General features: G+C 40.3%; 1 protein-coding gene across 12 annotated transcripts in view; it reads right to left on the reverse strand.

The window, feature by feature from the left end:
* THRB (thyroid hormone receptor beta) overlaps positions 1-16,585 on the reverse strand; it is a 391,526-nt gene that overhangs the window by 343,471 nt on the left and 31,470 nt on the right. For 2 of the 12 annotated variants that reach the window (XM_060011558.1, XM_060011552.1), the window contains exon 1: positions 7,080-7,266. The exons of 6 other annotated variants lie outside the window; for them this stretch is intronic. The gene's annotated coding sequence lies outside the window, so the exon portion shown is untranslated. Of the gene's footprint in view, positions 1-6,898; positions 7,267-16,585 lie in introns of those variants that run through there. 4 more of the 12 variants (XM_060011555.1, XM_060011549.1, XM_060011548.1 and 1 more) reach the window with 4 other exon arrangements.

The following is a 16,585-nucleotide window of genomic DNA, read 5'->3' on the forward strand; positions in this document are numbered from 1 at the left end:
GTTACCTAACTTGACATAAGCTAGAGTATACAGCTACAGTCTCCGCCCTCACTGCCATGGCCTCTTTCTCCCCTCCATCCTTTCCCTCTCCTGCTCTTAATCAAAGTCTGAAGTCTTGATGGTGATATTTCTTTGATTTATAAATTATCGTAGTGGTACAGCTGGATCTTTGGGGTCATCACTCCACCATGTAATAATATTGTTAGAGTATTAGTTACTCCCCTATTTTCCAAAAGGGAATAAGTAATAGTTCAGCCTACACTACATTCTTTTCTAGTCCAGCTGCAAATGACTGATGCTGTTGTTACCCTTGCAAAGTATTTTTTTGCAACTTTCCAGTCTCCCATCATTATAGGGAACACAACTATGCAAACACTGCTTCAGTTTTTACAAGAAATCAAGTAATTTTAAAACAAAAGTATAAGAAAACATCAGCAACATGTATTTTAATGTTAAAATTAGCCAGCATAGCACCCCCTTTCCAATTAATTTTCAACTCAAATCAATGGAATTTCTAAGAACTACATATTTATTTTTTTAATTCAAGTAGGAAAACAATCTGAGGCATTTAATAAATGTTATAAATTATAATACATTACCATGAGAAAATCCATCAACTCTTTTTATGTATTACTGAATGTTCTATACAATCCACCATCCTGTAACAATTAACTAGGTTTAGCCAGAAGAATAAAGCTAACTCCTGAACTTGAAACGATTTCAACAACACAGACAGGTCTAAGTACAGCTGCAGTAAAACTAGGGAGAGAGCTTTCTCATGCCATGCCCTTCTTTGCAGTAATGGGGAAGGTTTGATGCCAGAGGGAGTATGTTTTGTTTTATCTTGTCCTGTTAATGTATTAATTCCAAGTTCATTATCAGCTGTTATGACACAGGGATATCTTTACTTCTTCTGATTTACTTCTACTTATCCTGTGTATAATCAGTGATGCCATGACCCTCCTCTTAGGGTGAACCATGGCCATCACCCCTAACGTAAGTTTCAAGTCCTAGGCACCACACATCTAAGGACCAAGCCCTGGAGGGGAAGGGATGGGTGGGGACTGGATGATGAATCACCAATGAAAGCCAAGAGTCTGATCACTTTTGTGCTTAGAATTTGTCAGTGGTCAGTGCTCTGCAAATAGGAGATGTGGAAAGAAGGATTCTATTCAGTGGTCACCTAATGGTGTTACAGGATTTTGAACTGTGAAGACACAAGTCGTTGCTTCTTGGTGCCCAAGAAGATTGCTACAGGTTTCAAGGAAAGAGCGTATTTCTCATCAAAATTACTTCATTCAAAGACAAATACCATATGATATCACTTATATGTGGAACCTAAAAAAAAGGATACAAATAAACTTATTTACAAAACAGAAACAGACTCACAGACTTAGAAAACAAACTAATGGTTACCAAAGGGGAAGGAGGGGTATAAATTAGGAGTTTGGGATTAGCAGATACACACTCCTATATATAAAATAGATAAACAAGGTCCTACTGTACAGCACAGGGAAGTATATTCAATATTCTGTAATGACCTATAATGAAAAAGAATGGATATATGTATACATATAGCTGAATCACATTGCTGTATGCCAGAAACTAACACAACATTGTAAATCAACTATACTTCAATTAAAAATTTTTTTAATTAAAAAAAAAAGAGACAATGCAGTTGATGACCCCCCGAATACCACTTCATGATTCCCTGAGTCTTCTTCAACTGGAAGTAACTAGTATCCAGATTTTAGATTAAAAATTCCATATGCTAGTATTTAATTTTATATTTAAACTTTATAAAAACTGTATGTTTGCCATAACCTTCTGCAACTTACTTTCTCATTGAAATTAGTTTTTTAAAGATTCACTTATATTATATAATTCTCCATATCAACTGTACTTCAATTAAAAAAATAAATTAAAAAGAGACTACTTCATTCAGTAAGCAGTTCTTAAGTACCTCTTAGACCCCAGCCACAGAGCCACAGGGAAACTACACCTGCCTGCTGGTTGGGTGAGTTTCACTGAAGAGTAGGAGAATCAGCTTGAAGCATAGAAAGCCAGTAAATCATTCAGACAACGCAAACAGGACAGAGATAGGTCAGAGGCAAGATGGATTAGTCAAGTCTCTTTCAGTGAAAAGAAACAGAACCCCAATTTTCAAACACTAATCAGAAAAGGAACTTTAATGGAAGGGTACTGAGGCATCCTCGGAGTCTGAGGAAGGGCAGCACTTCCCAGACGCCCACAGGGTCTCTTCATCTCTACTTGTCCTTGTCTCCTTCTCTCTTTCCAGAGTCAGATATGTTTTCCATAAACATGGCCAATCACAGCATGGCTCCCACCAGCTCTAGCGAAGTTCCACCCCATCATCCCTCATCATGCAAACAGCAGAACCTTAGTGTCCAAACACGCACATTAACTGTGCTTCTGTCACGGTGCTTTTGAGTTCAATCAAATAAGTGTTCATACTCTTTGTAGAGGTGCCTTGATTTCTGTTGGACAGCTTCTCTTTCTTAGAGATATAAAGGCATTTATAACATACCATGATTAAAACCATGCAGATAAAAATATGTGCAAGCAAAAGAGACTGGAGGGAAAGACACTAAAATTCTAAATTATATTTAAGAGATGGATTTTTCTAGTGTCTTTTCTCCAAGTGTTTTGTAATATGACTATTTTAATAATGAAAAATTTTTATTTGTATATTTAAAAATTATTTTATATTTTTGTAAATGCTTAAAGTGTGCCTAATTCTAAGACATGACTAATGTAATCTATATTTTGGTGAGTAAAAATAGCAATTTTTAAAACAATATCTTTTCTTTCTAAAACAATGGAAAAGATGTATCTTTTCCTATGTATAATAAAATAGAAAATCACTATTAATTGTGAATGTCTTAGGACGTTGAGAACTTAAGGAAAATCAAGTTAATACTTTCACAATCTAATTTCAGTGATCACCAACAAAGGAGTATAACCTAATAGCTACCAAAAAACCCAGACTTGAAGACGTGAAATAATCAGCATAACCACATACAAACACAAGTCAGGGGTTAAAACGCTGCTGCAAAATTCTTTAAAAACTGTTCATTAGTCAAATATTTTTCAGCCTTAAAAGGAAAGAAATTCTGACATACACTACAACACGGATGCACCTTGAGGACATTATGCTAAGTGAAATAAGTCAGTCACAAAAAGCAAAGACCATATGATTCCACTTATATGAGGTACTGGAGTAGTAAATTCATAGAGACAGAAAGTAGAATGATGGTGGTCAGGGGCTGGCAGGAGGGGAAACGGGGAGTTACTGTTTAATGGGGACAGAGTTTCAGTTTTGCAAGACGGATAATTCTGGAGATGGATGGTGGTGATTGCGGCACCATGTAAACGTACTTAATACCCCACTGAACTGTATACTTAAAAAGGGTTAAGATAGGGGAAAAAAAGTTTCCCTTAGAAAAACTGTTACTGATTAACTCTGAGAAAGGCAATAAATACTCCCCAAAGAGATTAAAGAATGAAATTTACAATGTTAATAATATTAATGATCACCTTGGATAATCCATATAAACAATTTTCCAGAGACAATTGTTATCAATTAGGAAAGCTAAAATACACAGATAAGCAGGCCTTTCCCTGGCTTGTTCCATCAGATACAGAAGCAGCCTTAAGAGATGTATATCTTTATGAAAATAGACTTGGTTACCTCCCATCTTGCAAGGGCCACCACCTGGAATTTCATTTCCTGAACTGACACATACCCCATTAAGTATCTGCCATGAGATTGCAAAACATACAAGAGGGCTTCCCTGGTGGCGCAGTGGTTGGGAATCTGCCTGCCGATGCAGAGGACACGGGTTCGAGCCCTGGTCTGCGGAAGATCACACATGCCGCGGAGCAACTAGGTCCGTGAGCCACAACTACTGAGCCTGCGCGTCTGGAGCCTCTGCTCCACAACGGGAGAGGCTGCGACAGTCAGAGGCCCACGTACCGCAATGAAGAGTGGCCCGCGCTCGCCGCAACTGGAGAAAGCCCTCGCACAGAAACGAAGACCCAACACAGACAGAAATAAATAAATTTATTTTTTAAAAAAACCAAAACATACAAGAAACAAAAATCTTAGTCTTTGAACGTTTACAACAAATTCAGGTTGTTTGGCTACATGTGTATTCAGATGGTCAAAAGTTAGCAAGTCCTATAGAGAACAGCCTGGTGGTTGCCAAGAGGGAGGGGTGGGGGAAGGATGGATTGGGCGTTTGGGATTAGCAGATGCAAAGTATTATATATAGGATGGATAAACAACAAGGTCCTACTGTATAGCACAGAGAACTATATTCAATATCCTGTGATAAACCATAATGGAAAAGAATATGAAAAAGAATGTCTGTATGTATAGCTGAGTCACTCTGCTGTGCAGCAGAAATTAACACAACATTGTAAATCACAAAATTGTAAAATACTTTAATTTTTTAAAAAGTTCTGAAAAAAAAAAAAAGAGCAAGTCCTGGGGACAGCATGTAGATTCGAATAGAGGAAGGTCCTTCCAGAGAAGACGAGACCTGGGCTGGCTCTGGAGGAGGGAGAATGCAGCCTGGCAGGTGACAAGGAAGGGCCACGTGCCACCAGTTAAAAATAAATGACAGAGGAGCCCACACAAAGGCTAGGGAGGGACGAATGTGGAGTATGGCAAACCGACCAGCCAAATTAAGGTCAAGGGCAGACATAAGGCAGGAGGGAGTGAGAGAAGGAATGGCCTGAGTGTGCAGGCGCAGGCCCAACTCTGAATTTAATAGAAGCCAGTGGTGGGAACGCACCTGGCTAGTTAGAGGGGGACAAAGCAGTGGCTGCAAAGCCGGGCAATGAAAAGCAAAGGTAGGTCCAGGAGAAACCAAAAGGTCTTCAGACATGAGGGTTTCCCATTCTTGAACGCAAGCTACTTACAGACGTGTTTCAGTAGAAGCATGGCGAACACCGTATATACAAGTTATAAGGAATTTTCCATTCTGAAACTGCTCCCAGCTATTTTCATGGGTTCACATATGCAGGACCCATTTCTGAAACCAGGGCAGGCCACTGTCACGTTAAAATTCAGCATGCCGTACCACTGCCATTTACCATTCCCTGGAACAGGCCATGGCTGATGGACAGAAATGGGCTTTTCCACAGGAAATTCCCAGGACCAAGTAAACCCACACTGGAGAACGCCACGGGAGAAAACATGGCAGCACTGTCTTTTAGCTCAGCAGTGTAAGTAGCTAAATTATTCTGCCTGCTTATGAACAGATCAATGTTAGTCCAACAGCTCCAACTTGCAGTGGAATTTTTGACAGTCTCTCCTGAAAACTGAATGTCAGGTTAATGGTTTTCTGCACAATAGCTGTCCACAAATTCTGTGACTATTCACATTTGGTTTAGAGACATAAGTGAAGATTTTTCAAAATAAGGTAGGCAGTTTAAAGAATATTAGCCTTACCTTTTAGCTAAATGCTACACATATGAGAATACCTAAACTCAGTGGAGGCAACATACATATTGGTGAGACTTTGCTCCTAAATGCTCGTTTTAGTAACTACTGTAACTATGGGGCAAAAGAGAAGATGACCTTAAATGAAAAGTAGGAGGTTAAAAAAAGATACTACCTTGGCTTTCAGGTTCTTAGTGGGACTAATTGCTTTGACTTAAAACTAATAGTTATAGAGATAGAAATAAGATAATCTAAGCACTCAAGTGGACATGAGAAGAAGAAATGAGCAAAGAAAAGAAGGGAGGAGGAGGGAGGGAGACAGGCAGGGAGAGAAGAGGGGAGGGAGGGAGGGAAGGATGAAATTAGACCCCCTTGAACAAAGTATCACAATTTAATTATTTAATATTCTTACTTAGACAATTGAAAATCTTGTTTAACTCTTTAAGAAATAAAACTTCCATGGGTATACTGTGCAACCGTAGCTCAGGGACCATGCAATATTTACTCCTAGTCTGAAAAGGCTTTGTATTAATTCTTGATTAATAAAGACATAATACTCAAAAAACAGAGGGGCAGGTAACTGGACAGTGAGAGAGCTACACAGGTACCTCATTTACAAATTGGCAACCCTCACAGAAGTTTAACAGTCCCAACATTTATTCTGCTTTTGAACTTTTAATTATAAGTTTCAAAGTCTGAAAGGTACTTTATTAGCCAAAAATGGCATTTTCTGCCCCCTTGTGCATCTGTGTACCTACGCTACAACTGTTCTGAAGCATTCTTGTACTCTTAAAAGTGGACCCCGTGATTTACCTATGAAGTTTTTCAGTCTCAATCCATGGCAACCCTTGCACTTATTTTTCCTAAAGACTCGAAGATGCGTTTCTGAGTTACGTAATACTGAACTTCATCCTTTTGTACAAATTAAACCAGGAGTCATAAAGCAGTAGGTAAATGAAAAACTGAGTTAAAAAAAAACACACACACACACAAAAACAACTGACCAAATCTATAGCAGGCTCAGCTTTTTTTGAGAGAGAGATTAAGGTGCGTGCAGTGGACTGGTATGAAGGTCACCCAACAAAATGTTGCAATCTTAAAGTGCCATTGACATGCAGACCGTGTCCAGCAGCAGCCTGGAGCAATCCATGTGACTCTTTTCCTTTGCTCATTACTATCTCACCCCCAAATCATTCATACATGTACATGACGAGGGTATGTTACAGTTGCAGTAAAATATTTTTAAAATTAGGAGAATTCTTCTCTTTAAATTGAAATAAAAATCCTTAATATAACTTTTTAAAAAGTTGCCCTCCCCATCTCCAGCTTTTGTTAGAGGAAAAGTGACCTGAAAGCTCAAAATCCCACCATTGGTTTTTGCACGATAGATATGGGCTTTGACAAATCCGTCTTTTCACGACTCATTACCTGCCTGCTGACAGTGTTGAAATCCCCAAATTGTTTCAGTTGGAAGTTTTCTGATTTTCACAGAAAAGAGCTGAAAGCCACAAGCCACCAATGCCCGTGTACCTTGAGCTTTCTAAGTCAATATGTCGGAAGGAAGCGCTCATCGCAGGGCACCTCCATTCATCTCCCACCTGCTGCTGACCTGCAGTTTCCCTGTTGGCGGAGACAGCTCCTTGCAAAGCAAACAGCTCCCCTCGCCGCATGGAAAGGCTCATCTGCTCAGTCCATATTGCAAGCACGAAACTCCCTGAGAGCCATTTAGGGAGTGAATCAGACTCAGCCGATAAGCAAAGAGCTGACCTTTAAACCCCAGTCTCTAATAGAGCATGAGGATATTTCACTCCGTGTTTGCTCAACAGTCCCAGGGTCACGAGGGTCTGCGTTGACCGAGGTGGGGCGAAGCCAGGAGCCTGGGCCCGGCTCCCGCATTGCACCTGACAGAACCCGATAGAACGGGGTAGGGGGCTGGGCTAGTGGAAGGCCCACACCCCAGTATCACGGCTTGAACACTCTCTAGCATCTAGGGATATCATGGGAGTACACAAGTCTGCCGACTGGCTCTTAGCTACCAACGTTGGAAGAAACGAGAAACAGCTTTTTCTTCTTTGCTTTCACCTTGTCATAGTGCCGTACTGAGTGCTGGAGCTTGAAGCAAAAGGAGAAATTGGGAACACTTCCCCTGGCTTTATTAAAAATAGATTCTATTCATCATGGATTTTTGGCATGTGTTTTGATTTTACAAAATATTGCATTAAAGTAATATTTATCTGACTTCGTTTTTTGGTGCCCAAAGCGAATGCCTCACTTACCTCACCCTATTCCTGTCGTTGCTCTGTCACCTCACTGCTCCCACCTTCCATCTTAACCTGAAAATGGAAGCAGATCCAGGCAGGGTGGTTGCGATGCTCGGAGTTGAGATAAGAAAGGAAGAAGAGCCCAAAGCATCTCCCATGTGCCAGGTACTATGCTAGGTATCTTAGGTACATTCCTTTTGTCCTTACCTATGAGGAAGGTGTACTAATCCCCAGCTGAGGAAGCAGAGGCTTCGAGAACATTCTTCCCACTTTCCTCCATCTCAGGAACTGGCCTTGCAAGCTATCTGGCACTCAAGACAGAAACCTGGGAGTTGTCCATAATCCCCCCTCTCCATCCCATTGAATCCATCACCAATACTTGTAACTGTTCATCTACATAGTAAGTGGGGGATCAAAAGATGGTCTGTTTGATGACAATCTCCACACTCTTTTTGCTTTATCTGCCCGCTCTCCAAGGAAAGTCAGGATCACTGCATTGTTTTAATAGCCAAGTCCTGCACTGGCCAGTCGAGGAAGAAGTTAAATTATTTCCAAGTGCTGACTGTTTTACAAATTTACTCAGTACAAGTGAGTGTGATCTTGAATGTAAGCTCTATCTCTGGCCCAGGACATTTGCTCTGAGCACCAGATTCCAGCTGCCTGGTGTCCCCACTTGCATATCTCATGCACATCTCAAACTAACACATCCAAAACAAGATTCTTGATCTCCCTTCTCCTCAAACCCTGCTTCTCTCCGGTTTCCTCCACCTCAGGACCTGGCACCATCCACCACTGGGTACTCAGGCCAGAAACCTGGCAGTTGTCTTTGACACCTCTCCCCACTTCCCCATCTAAACCATGGCCAACACCTGTCCATTTAAATAGGAAAACAATACCAACAACAACACTGACTAAAGCATTCACTACCTGCCAGGTACTCTTATGATGCATAAAGAACGTTGTTAACTCACTCCATTTTCATAACAACTCTATGAAATGATTCTATTACAGAGAAGCTCATTTCCCAACGGTCATACAGCTACTTAGAGAGGGAATCAGTATTCTAACTTAGGTCGTCTGGCTTTAGAACACACACTCTTAACCATGACGCCCTGTCTACAAAATAATCCCAAATCCATTCACCTTCTCGGTTTTCCATTGCCCCGTCTTAGTCCAAGCCACCATCACTACTCATTCAGGCAACTGCAAAAGCCTCCTGAATGGTCACCTTGATTCTACTTCTACTTCATTTCCACACATCAGATCTTCATGAAGCAGCCAATATGGTCTTTTTAAAGTTTATGTCAGATCATGTCATTTCCTCTGCCAAAGCCTTTAGAACCTTTCCACTACTTTCTGAGTGAAATTCAAACTCCTCAGTGTGGGCTACAACCCACTAGGTGGACAGGCTCTTCCTAGAGTTTCTCACTTCCTGTCTTTCTAGCCCACTAGCCTTCTTGCACTTCCTTGGACCTCGCACATTCTTTCCTGCAATGCGTTCTTCCTCCCCTGGCTGGTCTACCTGATCCTCTATATGTCCCAGGCTACTTTCCTGACCCCCTCAGCCTGAAATAGGTCTCCATATTACTCTCTCTTAGCACCCTCTTCTTTTCCTTCATAGCAACCTTAAAATTTGTAACTCTACATTCATTTGTGTTTTTACTTGTTTATTGCTTGTAAGCCCCAAGAGGCACAATCAAGGTCTGTTTTATCCACCATCTTACTCCCTGCCCCTACCCCAGAACCTGGAATATAAACAGTGCAATTATTTGTTCAGTGAATAAATTAATCCTGGGGTAGCTCTTTTAAAGACTTCTACAAGTTAACTGAAGAAGGCACTTAAGTAATTAACATCATTGATTCTTAAAAAGAAAATACATAGGTATGTATGTATGTATCATATATTTTTATTTCCAACATGTGAACAAAAATTATTAAACCAAATATTCAATCTTTGGAGAAGACACAGAAGGAAACAATAAAAGGAAATCTCTAAAGAATTACTTTTTGAAAGCCTTAGACAGTATATCTAGGTTTTTAAAAAGTTCTTGTGTTGGGATGACTATCAATCCCAATAAGACGAGGATCAAACTCTCAACTGTTCTTATTTAATCCCGATACATAGTGGTGTTCCATAAATATCTATTAATGATAAACGATGGGCGATTTCGATGACATGTCTTTTGAGTACGTATTTCTCTTCGTAACTTAGTTAGAGATTGATTTTCCCACTGGTGCCAAATCTCTTATCAGGAAACAGCAAACCATCCATTGCACATGATTTTCTACGGTTCTGCTGTGTCACATGTGTTTTAGGAATAAAGCCAGATTCTTTATGTCTCTGTACAATAGGTAATTATTTGGCTTGAGATTAAGGTACCTGTTCTTTAGGATTCCAATATTTCTAAAAAAGAAAATGAATGCATCCAAAACATGGAATGTGAAGTGCGAGAAAAACTACAAATCATGTATCTGATAAGGGAGTTGTATCTAGAATACGCAAAGAATTCAATAATAAGAAGACAACACGATTTAAAAATATACAAAGAATATGAGGACATTTCTCCAAAACAGATAGAAAAATAGCCAATAAACACATGAAAAGATGCTCAACATCCTTGGCCACAAGGGAAATGCAAACCTAAAACCACAACAAGAGATCATTTCCTATCCATTAGAATAGTAATAATCCAGAAATTATTGGAGAGGATGTAGAGAAACTGGAATCCTTATACACTGCTGAGGGGAATGTAAAATAGTGTAGTTATGTTAAAAAACAGTCTGGCAGTTCCTCAGAATGTTAAATATGAAGTTACCATATGACAAAGCAATTTTACTCCTAGGTATATACCTAAGAGAAATGAAAATATACATCCACACAAAAACTTGCACACAAATATTCACAGCAGCACTGTGCATCACAGCCAAAGCTGGAGCAACCCAAACATTCATCAACTGATGAATGGAAAATCAAGTATTGTATACCCATGTAATGGCATATTATTCAGCAGTAAAAAGAAATGAAGGACTGATACATGCTACATGAATAAACCTTGAAGATGTTAAGTGACAAAAAGCCAGCCACAAAAGACCACACACTGTATGATTCCATAGATATGAAGTGTCCACAACAGGCAAATTCACAGAGACTGAAAGAAGATCCGTGGCTGCCTCAGGCTGGGGAGAGAATGAGGCACCAGTGGTAATCAGTACCAGGTTTCTTTTGGAGGTGATACGAATGATCTAAAATTAGATGGTGATGGTTACATAACTCTATGAAGAATTTCAGTTCACTTGAAATGAGTGAATTGCATTGGTATGTGAATTATATCTCAATATAGCTGTTATAAAACGGATGGAATACAGTTTTTACAACACTTTAAAACTGGACCTATGCTTGGCATTTACAAGGGTAGGTGTGGCTTAACTAAAGAGTATCTATAAATTACTTTCAAGCACGGTAATGAATTTTAGATGAAACTTCCCCATAAAGAATTCATGGTCTCCCTCGCTTCTCATAATTCCTAGTCTCATATCTTTGTCCTTGTTTAGGGACAGACTTGAAATCACAGGGCCAGGTTTCTAGAATGCTAAAGTGGGACAAGATGAAGAGATGATGACTTTAGAGGAAGGAAGCTAAGATCTAGAGAGAGTAAATATCTTTTCCAAGATCATGAAGATAAGGAGGAGAATCAGAGCTTTCCAGACCGAAGCTGTATTCTTTTTTTTTTTTTTTTTTTTTTTTTTGCGGTACGCGGGCCTCTCACTGTTGTGGCTTCTCCCGCTGCGGAGCACAGGCTCCGGACGCGCAGGCTCAGCGGCCATGGCTCACGGGCCCAGCCGCTCCGCGGCATGTGGGATCTTCCCGGAGCGGGGCACGAACCCGCGTCCCCTGCATCGGCAGGCGGACTCCCAACCACTGCGCCACCAGGGAAGCCCCCAAAGCTGTATTCTTATTTTTCAGCGGCACCGCACAGAATGGAGAGTCATGAGTGGCATTTTCCGAAGTGGCCCCATTAGATTCGGGTCTCTAACGTCAAGAGTTAGGCCTTCACCGACATTGGGCTCCTCGGCTGGTCACCTCCATTACTCAGGTCCTAAGTAGAGATGGAGGCAAATGGGGTGTTCAGCCTGACTTTGAACTCTCTCTTCCACCTGCTCGGCAAAACCCTTGTGTTCCCATGTTCTCTTCTTCCTCACACCCTTGCTTTTGAGACCCCGAGAGATCCCACCCAGCTGGGGGCTTCAGTGACACCACATGCTCTTCTGTCTGTGAGGAACGTGAACTCAAAAATGATTTTGTTTCTCAGTGTTGTTGAGAGTTGATGACGCAGCGTAACTTCAGTTAAATCATTACTCTTGATTCAATTTAAACACTGGTATGAACACAATACTTCAAAAAATAATCAGACCAGTCAATCCGTTTAGATAAGAATTTTGACCCCAAAAGTTAATTTTTTACTTCTATATTCCTCTGCTACCTGTCCCTTGCAATTTTGCTCCATTTCAGAGAGTCTGAACTGCCTAAGTCTGGCTCCCTTCCAAGGGTATATTTTATTAACAGGCCATGAAGAGAACTGTATTCTGAGAGTCAATGAAATACAGGATTGATTTTTACTATTCCATTTTGTCTGGCTGATGAGGAGAAATGGCCGTGCTAGGCCTGGGCTGGAGAACTCGGGGACACTGTTTTGACATCACTATTACTGCTCCACTCTCTGAAATATATTTTTAAAGCATTTTATCAGCAGCTTCACTGAATTTCTCTGCAAACTATTATCTTCTCACATAAGTCAGTAAGAAAGAAAGCACACGGTCCTTTTAGACTCTCAGAGAAAGTCATTTAAAAATCAGTTGAGGGCTTCCCTGGTGGCACAGTGGTTGAGAGTCCGCCTGCCGATGCAGGCGACGCGGGTTCGTGCTCCGGTCCGGGAAGATCCCACATGCCGCGGAGTGGCTGGGCCCGTGAGCCACGGCCACTGAGCCTGCACGTCCGGAGCCTGTGCTCCGCAACGGGAGAGGCCACAACAGTGAGAAGCCCGCATACCGCAAAAAAAAAAAAAAAAAAAAAAAAAAAAAGTTGAAAGAATTTTTGAAGCTTATAGGAATATGTTCATTCCATCTGTTTTGGTTGTCACTGGATAGAAACCAGTGACACTGGATAGAAACGTCTTCAAAGCAAACCAGGTTCCTCTCCACTTTGTGGGACTACGCAACAGAGTTTTGTACATGATGGTGATACGTGTGTTTGTGTTCCTCTCATTCAGTAATGTTTGTATACTATGCAGGTTTATTTCATAAGTCTCTTCCAGAGTTTTTATCCATTTGGCACTAGTTAGCATCCATCCTAGGCAGAGAGTAAAGGGGCAAAGGTGGTGAATTATGAATGCATCTAATTTCTGATTTGTTTGTCATTCTAGAAGTAGTTTTGGGGAAAAGAGGATGAAATTAATAAATTGTGGAGTTTGGGGTTTTTGGTGTTAAAAATTGGTAAATCTCTCCTAATTGTGGGATTAGTTAGGCTTTATTGGACTACACACTGTTTGGATGAAAGGGAGGGAGGGAGAGAAGGAAGTCTTGAGGGAAAGGAGCTTTCTGGTCTCACACTCCTCTAAGCCAGTGGGTTGGGTTTCCCGGTGAGGACACTGCCTTTAGAGAAAAGTTGGGCCCATTTGGGAGCTACACGAACTCTTCAGAGTCATAATGGTGGCAACCCTGCAGTCATTGCTTCACTATTTTACAGCAGAGCTTGGCAGACGTTAATGAATCCCTGGGGCATCTCGTCGAATGCAGATTCTGGTCCAGCAGGTCTAGGTTGGGGGCCTCAGATGCTGCATTTCTAACAAGCTCCCAGGGCTGACTGCAGGGCTGGACCAGGGCCCGCCCACATCTGAAGAGCGAGGTGCTAAAGAAATGGAATAAGATATAAGAAAAGAAAACACTCTGAGGCTAAATGACAGTAGTCATTCTGGGCTGATAATATCTGCTAGACAATTGATTTCGGGGTCATTTTTTTGTTCCTAAAAGAGGAAGCAGCTGTGTCCGGCTGATTGCTTTGGAGCTCTGGTCAGCTGGCTTCGCAGGCTCCAGACCCTGCAAGTTTGACAGAAGACTGAGGTTATGGTCTGTAGTGTACATTTAATTGTCTTTGGGCATTCAAAAAAGGAACTTCCTTCTCCCCAACTGCATTCTCATTGCCTCTCGGTGAGTTAAACATTTTCAACCCTTTCAGGCCCCTCAGTAGGGTACCAGTTCATGCATAGGCAGCTAATAACGTGGCTCTTACTTTGAATTTCCTCCATCAAACCTATTGTAAATGGTAAAATCGACTGAGTCAAGAGTCCCCTCCTTCCCTCACAGTGCAGTAAATCTCCTATCGGTAGCCTGAAAGAATGAATGAACACCCACCTGATGACTGAGGAGTGATTTAGGCCCTGGGAGAATCAGACTCACATTGTTCAAAAACAAAGACCCAACTCCAAACCCACAGTAACATCACAAGAAAGACGATGTTTAGGTAGAGCCTCAGATGCCCATGCAGCATGGCCTTTAATCCTCAAATACGTTACGTATTATACTTATTCTAAAGAGAAAAGAATTCCTGTACCTAGTTCTTATATAAGCACTTATCATGTAAATATTAATTGAGAATGTATTTATTTGTATTCTTGGAGGCTCAATACCACATTTTACTTTCCAAATACACTTCGGTCAATAGAGCAGAAGAATTAAATCTCAGCCATTCAATTCTAAAAGATCATTTCAAACCACATACATCAGAGTGCCTGCCTAACACCTTACCGTCTGTCCCCATGACTTTGCTCCCGCTTCCCCTAAATTTAAAGAGATTTCATTTAGCACGTCTTCTTAGTGGCATTTTAGAATGTATTACATGGTGCATTCTGTCATTTGCACAGCAAAACAAAGAAAGTCAAAACGACAGGCTTATCCACCTGTGATTTACCTACCTAAAATTAAGCTGAAGTTACTATTTCTTTTCTTGTTTTCTATCACACTAAGACAATGAATCCACTGGTTTAAATTCTAAAGCTAACATCGTTAGGAGCATCAGAGAGTTCAGAGATGATCAGAAAAATTACACCGAAAACCAATCTACTCTCAATTATATGCATTAATGATGGGAGTAGTGACACAAAAAATGTTTAAACCACTGTGTTGGTTTTATAACGTTCAGGATTTTTTTTGCGGGGGGCACCAGATTCCATTTTATCTTCCTAACATGTTGTACAGACTAATATTTAAATAATTTGCCTTTGTTCCTTTAACCTACGCTAATCTAATAAGCAGGACAAACATGAAGGTTTTACTTCATATTTCACTAAATAATTGTTGCATATCTTGAGAGTTAATTATGTGACTGTGAAATAATATCTCAGGAACTATGCTGTGGTAATGATCCAGTGTCATTACTAAAATGTTTAGGGGTCCTATCTTGAACTGGCTGGTTCCAGAAAAAATAAGGAACAGGTACAGCATGTAACAAGTGCTTCCTGCCATCTTTGTTTCCATTTACATAGTCAGTCTCAGCAAAAATGCCATAATTTTAGTTGACAAGCACTCCAGGTACTCCTCTTACAGGGTTATTTGTATTTTAGCAAAAGATTCCAGAAGATTGAAAAATTGTAATGACTCAAAGGATACCACTCAAATGTGGGAGTCTTCAAGCTAGAAACTATATCTCTTGAAATTTGACTTTTAATTTTGCATATTTTTTCAAATAGACCATTTTCCAGACAACAGTACAGATTCTCAGATGGTTCTACAGTTCCCCAAAGGTTAAGAACCACTGCTAACAAAGGCATTTAAATCATCCAGAAAAAACAATAATTCCTCCGAATTGCCTTGGAGAGAGGTTGACCCCAATCTTGGATTTTGGAGTGAGGCAGGCCTGGGTTCAAGTCTGCTTTCCACCATTCATTCACTGTGCCACCTCAGGCAATTACTTAACCTCTCTGAGCTACAGCTCCTTTCTCTATAAGGTGGGGATAAAACAAGCGCCTACTTCATTGGGCCTTGTGAAGACTGAGTGTAATGTCTGTAAAGAGCTCAGCACATAGCTACCACACTGTGTACTCTCAAGAAGTAGGAGCTGTTCCTATGATTACTATTACTACTGTTTGTTTTATTAGCTTTATAAAATACACTGTGAAGACAGAGGCTTTATCTACCAAGTAATAAGGCATATTATCCTAATCCTTCTTGCAGTTGGCTAATAAAACAGACATGTGGCTAATTAACAATGATGAAGTCATCTTAGACCAGATTTAGAGATTTGTTCTCTAAAGTGATCTGATTTTATTTACTTTAACTAAAGGATATCTAATGTAGTGACATGAAATAACTTTGGGTTTTAATGATTCACCAGCCTTCCAGGAATTTCCTAAATTATAGAACGACTATGATTCCTATGCTCATGGGTTTCCAGACAGCATGTGAAATAAGCAAGGATTTATATTCAGCTGTGTTCAAGACAAACTCTTCGTGTTGAAGAACCGGTACCTTCTCAAATGGCCATGAAAGGGACTTATATGTTATGGTACATCTATAGCACAGATTGCCATGCAACTATTAAAAATAATTTTAAGGAATAATGTTCAATGACATGGAATAAATTCATCATTTATTAAGCCAAAAAAAAAACTGCACAAAATCATGGGAAGCCTGATCCCATTTTTGTACAAAAATGGCACAGAAAAATGCCTGGAAGAAAATACACCAGTATTTCAATGGTGTGTGGTGAGAGGATAGGTGAGTTTCTACAAAGAGCATTTATTACTTTTGTGATCAGGATAATAATAAAAGATATTAAAAATGAAAGATTACACATTAAAAA

This window comes from Delphinus delphis, chromosome 4, assembly GCF_949987515.2.
Source record: "Delphinus delphis chromosome 4, mDelDel1.2, whole genome shotgun sequence".
Taxonomy (NCBI): domain Eukaryota; kingdom Metazoa; phylum Chordata; class Mammalia; order Artiodactyla; family Delphinidae; genus Delphinus; species Delphinus delphis.